At 45.1% G+C, this 9,980-nt stretch overlaps 1 long non-coding RNA gene across 2 annotated transcripts; it reads right to left on the bottom strand.

Moving 5' to 3' along the window:
- Nucleotides 1-971: 971 nt before the first annotated feature.
- On the bottom strand, nt 972-6,764 carry LOC116792288. Of its 2 annotated transcripts, XR_004359056.1 has the most exons (7): nt 6,602-6,764; nt 6,405-6,472; nt 5,976-6,030; nt 5,369-5,526; nt 3,187-3,229; nt 1,634-1,713; nt 972-1,229 (listed from the first exon to the last, which is right to left on the bottom strand). It is a non-coding gene; the product is annotated as an uncharacterized LOC116792288 (long non-coding RNA). The 2 variants fall into 2 exon arrangements; XR_004359057.1 differs by lacking the exon at nt 3,187-3,229.
- Between the last annotated feature and the right edge of the window lie 3,216 nt (nt 6,765-9,980).

The following is a 9,980-nucleotide window of genomic DNA, read 5'->3' on the forward strand; positions in this document are numbered from 1 at the left end:
GGCTGCCCCATCCCTGGAAGTGTCCAAGGCCAAGTTGGACGGGGCTTGGAGCAACCTGGGCTGGTGGAAGGTGTCCCCTGCCCGTGGCAGGGGGGGGGATGGGATGAGCTTTAAGGTCCCTTCCCACCCAAACCATTCCATGACTCTGTGACATCAAGGCCTCGACATGGAACTCCACTGATACTTTTTGCAGAGGTCCTTTTCTCCTCAGACAGGCTGGATCTGGATTTAACATCATGCTCAGAAATACAGAATTGAGGATAAGTCCAAGCCAACCTCATTACTGCCTTGGGACACAGGACTTCACGATCCCTCTTGATGGCTTCCAGTTCCTAAAGCCCAAATTAAACATTCCAGAATGTAATGCTTGAAATTGTGACCTGAACAGTTCTGAGCCTTGGAAGCATCTGCCTTTAATTAAGCACCCTCTCCCGCTGCAGTCACAGGTTGGCCTGTTAATGATGCTGTGTGAGGACCACAATGCTGCTCCCCCAGTGAATGATTTATTAACTCCACAGCACCTGCACACCAAGACAAAGGATGGTGATTACTGTGCCCAGAGCACTTTAACTTCCTTTGCACTCTGGATGCCCTGAGTCCCATCACAGGGCCCTGAGTCACAGCATTATTTAGTCCTTAGCAACCTTTGCAGGGTGAGATTCCAGCATCACCCTTTGCCTGCAGCCACTTTGGGGCAAAATGCGACGCAACAGATGAATTCTGCAGAGCAGATATCCTGTGCATAACAGGCTTGCTGTTACAGAAGATCCATTGCTGTTTCAGGCTCAAGCAGCAGTTCTCATGATTCATCCAGGGCTTGTAGAACATGAATTACAGTATAAAATCTGCTTAAGAACTTGGTTCAGCTCTGTGTACAATTATTTATCAACTCTCCTGACATCCACATCATTCCTTTTACTCTTTTCAGCTCTGGAACATCTTGACATGGCTGAAGTGAATACAAAAGAATATCTTTTAGATAACTTGCATTTATTAAACTTCTGTGTCTCCATTTCCTGAGGAGTTTCATTGTGCTGCCTGACACCTCTGCCAAAGGAGCAGATAAAACAGGAACGTGCTGGGGAACAGAAGCCCCAACAGCAGGATCTGCTCAGAGAAATACCTGCTGTGTGACTGCCCATCAAGGTACCTCCTGTCCGTGCCAGGTGTGTGGACATCACTCCCTCAGAGGCCACATCTCTCCTGATTTGATGTGAACAGACAAAGGCCTAAAAGGAAGAGGGAAGTTGAGATTTGGAGGTGAAGCACAACCCTGCCCAGGGTTGGGGCTGTGCTCTGGTTGCCTGTTTGCAGGGCTGCTGCTGTGGCAGAGGGAACTCAGAGCAATCCCAGCAGGAAAGGCTTTGCACGGCAAGGGGATCTTTTCCCCACTCCAAGAACTTAAAAACTGAGCCTAAAAGTCTCAGTTGACTGAGCAGGAGAGTTGGCACAGCAACTTCCCTGTTCTGCATTATTGACGTGACCTTGCCCAGGTTAACCCTCCTGTCAGGGAACAGGGAGGAACAGGGAGCTGGGAGAGCAGCCCCTGTGCTTCCAGTCCCATCACAGTCACGTAGGCCAGTGGGAAATGATTGAGAGCAAACAGCATCACAGCTGACAAGGCTGAGCTCACCTCAAACAGCCCCCTGACTTCTTCCTCCAGGAGACAGAGAGAGCCTCACACACCATTTCTCACTGTCTGGAGGCTGTCCCCTAAAATTAAATATTGATTCAATATGATCTGGCTTTCCCAGGGGAAAAAAAATGAATATGCATTTCCCTCAGCGTGTGTAGTTTTAAATACCAGGGTAATTGTAATGGTCTCAGCTAAGCTGGATGAGCACTCAGCAGCTAATCCCTTGTTTGCCCAAGCAGAGCATGCACTAAGATTTGCTGTTTACCATCCCCTTGGCCGACCCCCTTTGTTTGCTCATCAATAGCAGCCGTTTGGGAGAGGCTCAGCCTGGCAAGGCCTGCTCTGGACACAGCAGGTTCCTTCCCACAGTGTCAAACAGGATCTGCTCAAGTTAATGAGACATAAGGAGCTTCTTTTTCCTAGATAACATAATGTGTTCCTTGGCGGGCTGTGGATCACTCCAGAGACCATAAACCTATCGTAGTCTGGTAGAATGAAGGAAATAGGTGTAAAGCAGAGGGGAAATGAGAGCAAGATTTGTGAGATTAAAAGATAGGGGGATCTAAGACATAGAGTGCCTTTTTTTGCCAAAGGGGGTTGTATTAACAACTAAAGCATGAGAGCACCATAAGGTGTGCATTTTATTCAGATTACCCAGAATAAAAATCTGTCCTGTTATGTTCATCCATCAGGTGCTGGAAATACATCACAACACACCATTAACCTCCCATTTGTCCTTCTTATCATAGAATAGAATCATAGGATGGGTTGGGTTGGAAGAGACCTTAAAGCCCACCCAGTCCCACACCCTGCCAAGAGCAGGGACTCCTTCCTCTATCCCAGGTTGCTCCAGCCTGGCCTTGGACACTTCCAGGAATGGGGCAGCCACAGCTTCTCTGGGCAACCTGTGCCAGGGCCTCCCCACCCTCATCATAAAGAATTTCTTCCCAATATCCCACCTAACCCTACCCTCTGTCACTTTGAAGCCATTCCCCATTTTATCCTGTCAAAATTGTCTCTTTTCTCCAAAGAATTAACAGAAAGATCTTAGTTTTATCCGTGATGGGTTTAAGGATGTTTAGGTGACCAGAAGTTGACCAAAGGCCAACTGAGAGACAAATGCAGAAAACAAAAGAGCATTTGGAACACACTGAACTTTTAGAGAAAAATGTCTGTGACAGCTCTTTAAATGTTGTAGATCCACATCACCTGGGATCAGCTGATGATGTGGTTTGTACACTCCCCATCAATAAAGGACCCAACAGCATCACAGTGCCCCAGACATTCCTGCCGGTGCTCCCACCCTGATTTACCAGCCAGTAATTTATTCTCCAGTGTGAACCCAGTTGTACAAACCATAGCACAATGTTACTGGGGAGCAGCAGATGGGTTCTATTAGTCTTATTTACTACAGTTATTTTGAATTTGAGGTCCTAAGAACTGTATTGTTAGAATAGGTCACCTTGACCTAATCAATACTAATAACTTGCTGGGATTTTTGAGGGCACAACAGCTTGACACTGATCAAAGTCTTAACTCCTTTTGCTTACATTGCTCTCTGCTCTCTGTTGCTTTTCAATAGGAGAACAGGCCCTGAAAAAAACCAAACCAAAACAACCAAAAACCAGGTAATCTGTACCTATATTTGTATGTTAAATACAAACACAAGAGTACAAAACAAGAGCAAATAAAGGGCTGCCTTGGCAAAGGCAGCTCAGTGATCAATTTGTAGCTGATAGATGATACTAAACCCTGTATTGATGAGAAGCAGAGCTTCTGCTACCTTGATGTTGCCTTTATCAATTAAAGCTGTTCTTATAATTACATTTTTCCTCCTCATTAAGCTCCAAGCTGTTTGTTTCCTCTTTTATTATTTTTTAGTTGGCATTAAGCTGGGACTGGATACAACCCTAAGGTGATGGGTTACCAATCCTGCTCAAACAGAAGTGCTCAAGGAGCACAGCACATCCTGTCCTACAGCTCTTGTCACCAGTATTTACTGTCCAAGGCCTTTGTCCTCTCAGCCATGCAGAAAATAAAATTCCCCAGTGCCCTTCCAAAATTTCCCTCTGTAGTTTGCTCTCATTTAAGCAGCTTTAATGCCTGTGCACCTCTGCAGATACTGCCCACTTCATTATGCTGCATTTAGAGCAGCAGCTCCCTGGCACCCTGACAAGGGATTATTCCTAATGCTCTCCAGGAAAGCAGAACCAATGGAAAACAATTTATAACAAAATATCTGGCAGACTTCTTTCTTCTCCTCTTCCCTTCTTTCCAGCAAGGGAATCGATAACCTTTTATTTGCAAAAGATGGCTGTATAATGGAATCCCAGACTGGTTTGGGTTGGAAAGGACCTTAAAATTATACAGTCCCACCCTGTGCCATGGGCAGGGACACCTTCCACTAGCCCAGGTTGCTCCAAGCCCCGTCCAACCTGGCCTTGGACACTTCCAGGGATGGGGCAGCTACAGCTTCTCTGGGCAACCTGTGTCAGGGCCTCCCCATCCTCTGAGTAAATAATAATAGTAATAATAATAATACCCAAACCAACAACAGAACAACCATAACATCAACAGTAATAACAATAATTAATGCATTTGCAAATTCAAACATTTGCAGCACCCTCTGTGCCCTCGGGCCCCTGACAGTCCCTGTGCTGTGTCAGGAGCATCGTGACAGTCCAGGAACTGCAAATCTCATCCAACACCAGGTAAATGTGCAGAGAACAGGTTCCTATCCCTAGTGCTGATGGAAAGGAGGATTTTGCTGCACCCTCACAGCTAATCTGCTGTGGAGTCCAGCCAATGGAGCAGGAATAAGGCAGCACTTGCTCTCGCTTTTATACTTATTTTTGCTCACATCAGCAAGAATTATGTTTATTAATAGACCAAATTAAGGAACCAAGTGTTCCCAATATATTTAGGACAACAAGGAATATGGAGACACCAGGACAACTGGTATCTCCAGCTGAGTCAGTCAGATTTTACTGAGGAGTGCAAGTTCTGCAGCCTTTCGTAGAAATCATGGAATGTCCTGAGCTGGAAGGACCCACAAGGGTCATCATCCAACCCCTGACCCTGCACAGACACCCCAAAAATCCCACCCTGTCCCTGAGGGTGTTCTCCAAACACTCCTGGAGCTCTGGCAGCCTTGGGGCCGTGACCACACTCCTCTACTGCCAATGGCAACTTACTACTGGAGTTCCCAGTTCTGACTTTGGGGTTGGGGTTTGTCGTCTCCCCCCCCACGATCTCAGAGCACCATGTAAAGTAGAACCCACACTTCCTTTCTGCTGCTCTCTGGCAGACATGGCAGGAAGTGTTTTACTTGGAAGTACTCAGAGAACATATTGGAAAACCAGAAGCCATAGGGAAAAGCCAACAGATTTTCCTTGCCAACAGATTTTCCTTCTCCATCCCACTGCAGAGCGACACCCCCTGCCCTCGGGGCCATGGATGAATGAGGAACCTTTGGGGTTTGTGTAGCCCAAGTGCCAAAGCAGCTCTTCACTGTGACATTCAAAAAGAAGCATGTTCTCTGCTCTAAATCTTTAACACCCATATTAAAAAATAAAAAACAAATATTCATTTTTTATTGAACTTCTTAAAAATAAAAAACGAGAGAAAATTTCTTTTGGCCGCGTAAAACCAAAACCAACTCCAACCTTCAGCTCCTGCCCCCTGGCCCACAGTCATTTCATATAAATATTTTAAAAGAAGGATTGTTATTACCTCTCATGGCTCAGCTCCTGCAGGTTTTGTTCCAAGTCACAAGTCGCAAGACACGTTGGAATGTGAGCTGTGTCCTCTGGGAGGTGGCAACTGTCCCTCCAGGGACCAGGTTTAGGCCATGTTCCTTCTTGCAGACCCCCAAGGAGCTGGAGCAGGGCCTAGAATCCCAGAATGGTTTGGGTTGGAAGGGACTTTAAACCCATCTCATATCCCTTGCCATGGGCAGGGACACCTTCCACCAGCGCAGGTGTGTCTCCCAGAGAGAACTGGAACGGAAAAGTTGAAGTCCATTCTCAGGGAATGATACACCAGTTTTCAAGCAAACCCTCAACTGATGTTGCTGCTGTCACACGAAAAACAATTTGAACTTTTTTGCCTTTTAGAAGTGGAATAATGAGTCCCTTCAAACTCGCAAAGGAAACGGTGCCGTGGAGAGAAGGGAAGGGAGAGATGTGGGAGCTGGGAGAACAGGGAGACAGCATTAATTACACAGAGCCTGACAGGGAGAGGAGAAAATTTTACACCCTTCAAAAGGAAAAGAATTAAGAGATGATTGAGAGCAGGGAAAGCTGGTAATTTCTTTGAGCTCTTTAAAGAGTTTACCAACCTCTTAATGGAGCTCCGTGTGATAGAAGGAGATGGAAAACAGTCCAAGCAGCAGCCTGGAAATATAAAACATAATTTTTTTTTTTTTTGGTTTTTTATTAGAAAACAAGCATATTTCTGAGATTCAAAGGAAAATATCCACTCGCCTATCAGGGAAAAGTTAAGCACAAAAATGGGCTGCAACACTTTCAACCAAATATTTTCATTTAAAAGCAAAATATACCCAAACTAGTGTTGTTTGTGTGAAAAGGCTGATATAAAGAACATCTTGAAATGGCAGAAAATGAAGCTGAAAAGCACGCTTCATTTGGAAATATAAGGAAAAAAGTTAAATTTCAAACCTGATACAAATCAAAGTGCCTCGAAACGCCCAGCAGATGGAACATATTGCTGTCAGAGAAAGCAACATTAGGGAAGCAAAACCATTCACCTCAATTCAGGAATAGAAAGTTTCTGAAACATTTTGCAGGACAGGAAAACAATTTCACTCCGAGGTTCCTGGGGGAAGCCAGAAAAAACTGGTTATTCAATTTATAAAAGCAAGAACGGAACACATTGCGATGTTACCTTTGGCTATGAGAGATGGGAATGAAAATAAGCCCAGGTTCAGAGCAGCAGCACTCAAACCTGAGCCACTTCTCATGAGGGACATGTAAAGTGCCTCATTAAGTCTCTTCTGCCATTCCAAGCCTTTTGCTGCCGGGGGTCAATAACAGGGAAACGTCAACGGACCAAAGTGAAACTGTGGGACAAGAAACTGGGAAAATTAAAACCTCCCAGGCTGCAAAACTCACAGCAAGGGATCGTGGAATCATGGAATGGTTTGGCTTGTGACCTCAAAGCCCATCCAGTGCCACCCCTGCCATGGGCAGGGACACCTTCCACTATTCCAGGGTGCTCCAACCTGGCCTGGGACACTCCCAGGGCTGGGGCAGCCACAGCTTCTCTGGGCAACCTTGTCTCCCCAGCACAGTTAATATTCTGTCTAAAAAACACAGTTTAGGCTGCATTTGTACCAAAAGAGTGAGACAGAAATGAAGGGCTTCATTTTGAGGAGTTGAAGTGATATCACAGCAAACATCCACACGGGCAAAGACTGGAGAGGGAGTTACCACTGGTATTTTGGGAAATGGAACTGCTGAATGACTGAGGGTGGAGAAGGACTATAAAAAGCAAAAGAAAGATTGTGCAGGAAGCCCAGCACCTTTTCCCTGGGGAGTTTAAAACAAATATTTTAATTCCACTCTATTTTGAAAGTCTCTTAAAATAACGTGAGACTGGATATTTTTATGGTGGAAGCGATGGCACATTTGCTAATCCAAGTTATCTGTGTGCAGACAGAAAGCCAGTCCTGTGTAGTATGAATTTGGTAAAATCCTTTTAGCTCTCCTTTATTTATCTTATCTCCCTAAGTAAGGTCCAGGAGATGTTGTCCACTGTGCTTTGATCCCAACATTATTCCTGCTTTTCAGCCTGGTGGTTCAGTCACAGTGGCACAAAGATCCACCATTTACACCTCATGGAAGATTTTATTGCACCCCTGTGACTTTCCCACCTGTTTAAATTTCTGTTTCATATAAATTACCTTTTTGACTGCTTGGCTTTGTAACTCCTTTCCTTTTGTCCTTGTGCTGTGGGACATCAAATCAATATGCAAGCACTGACACACCTGAAGTTCATCTCCAAACAGATGAGAGACTGAAAAGTTCTTTGCTGCTGCACAGATTTATCATGTACAAGTAGCACATTTGGCATTACAAAAGAGATCATATAGATGGTGAAAAATGGTAATGAAATACAGCTTGGAAATTTTATAAAGTAACCTTGTTTTACCAGGGGAAAATAGAGGCAAAAATTTAAATTTAAACAGAGGGAGGAAAAAAAAAACGTGAACTGAGTGACCATTGCAATTCCTGAAAAGTTATGCAGAGAAAAGCAGGATGTGACTGGAACACATAATACATATCAGGAGAAGAACAGAAGGATTAAACTATGTTTCCTCCCCAAAAGGTTGTCCAGCCCTGGCACAGCTGCCCAGGGCAGGGGTGGAGCCCCATCCCTGGGGGGATTTAAAAGCCCTGTGGATGTGGCACTTGGGGACATGGGTGAGTGGTGGCCTGGGCAGTGCTGGAGGAATGGTTGGACTTGATGTCTCAGAGGGCTTTTCCAACCCCAATGATTCTGTGATTCTATTTTGTATTTTCACTGAGATGACCTCAGTAACGTGCAGTGCTGAGGAAGGTTAAAGCAAAGCTTGTCGAGTGACACCTCCCCTGAGCTGAGGGACACGAGGGCCCTGCTCTGTTCACAAAGGCCCCAGCAGCTCCTCAGGGTGGGGACTGTCCCCCAGAGCCAACCCTTGCCGTGGGACACCTCCCCTCCTGCAACACAGCCAGGGGGGTTTGTGTTCTCCCTCTTGGACACCACGACCACGAGGTACCTGAATATCTCTGCTGCTCCTGCTCCCAGGCTCACTCTGGGCAGCATCACTGGGGCTCCAGCGCTGGAAATGAGCTGGGACGTGGATCCCAAAGCAGATGTCCCCAAAGCAGTTGGGACACTGGTGTAGGACTCCCCTGGGGTGGTGAAGGGGCCACCAGTCCCCGCGAGCCGAGGGCGTCGGTGGCACCTCGGAGGATGCTCCGCTCTCCTCTCGGGATGCTACAGGCAGGAATTATCCTGCTGCTGGTCTGGGAGCTGCTTCAGCACTTGCAGGATAAGCACATTGCACACAGCAAAAGGCTCCCTTTGTGCAGGAGACCTTAATGTGGCAATATTTTGTTTGTGCTCTTTGATGTTCAGCTTGCAGTTGTTTTCCGGGGGGTTCAAGGAACAAGCTCTTTAGATAATTTCATGATTTCTTTGTTTGTTTGCCAGAAGATCAATCCTGTGACATAAGGAGAAAACAATTCTATTTCTTATCTTTTTTTCTCCTGGTTAATATGAAGAGATTACTACCATTTACAGAAAAAAAACAAAACCACATCCAAGTCAACTCATAAGGAACATAATTCCATCAAGTGGAGTTGATTTTTATATGTGAATGAAGGTTCAGAGGGACCTACACTTCAGGAATCTAACAAATGTGTACTTCATGAGCACAACATATTCAGCACTAGGATTAGAATATTGAATAAAACCTCCTTAAAAGGCCAAAGCTTTGTGAAAACATTGCAGCTTGCACAGCTCTCAGGTAACTTTGGAGGCAAATGACAGTGCTGTGTTTGTCTATTCCAGTCCTAACAACTGAAACAAAGAGCAATTGAAAAGAAATTTCAGGAAAAATGTCCAATTTGCCCACACATGACTTGAATTCCATGAATGAATGTGTCTCTTCCAGCATGCACAAAGCCTTACACAGCCTTACATAAATGCCCTACATCATCCAAGTAGTCACTTTCTGATCTTCAAAATCCAACAGAATTATTTATAGCTTTGCATGAAATATTCATGCAAAAGTGTCCATTCCCTGAAATTTCTGCTAAAGAGTAATTTAACTTGGTTTTTTGCATTCCTTGCTATCATAATAATTTAGGTCAGGCAAGAACCAACAATATCATTTGCCTAAAAAACCCTTGTGGTAAGTATTACAAAGTCCTTAGATTTGTAGTAGGTATTTTGTAAAAAGCACAATGAACAAGGGGCCAAATCCAAGCCACTAAAGCCAATTTTTAGCCAAGTATTTCCCTTTATTTTAGCCTGGATGGAGCCCTAAAAAGTCTCTTTTTAATTACAGCAGCTAATTCACCCCATACCCAGTGTCACTGTTATGTGACATCAGATCATGCAGCAGCAAATATGCATTTCCTGGGGCCAGGGATAAATCAAACCAGTGCTGCCATAGCCCCTCCCAGGGCCTGCAGCAGTCACAGAAATGCCCTTTTGGTTTAAAACCGAAAATAATGAATCCAAATGCACAGGAGCAACATGGTTTGTGCTTTTGGGCTGAATGCAGCCAGTGCTGGAAGTGCAGATTAGTGGTGTAACCTCAAGGGTTGTTGAACAT

This window comes from Chiroxiphia lanceolata, chromosome 11 (genome assembly GCF_009829145.1).
Source record: "Chiroxiphia lanceolata isolate bChiLan1 chromosome 11, bChiLan1.pri, whole genome shotgun sequence".
Lineage (NCBI taxonomy): Eukaryota > Metazoa > Chordata > Aves > Passeriformes > Pipridae > Chiroxiphia > Chiroxiphia lanceolata.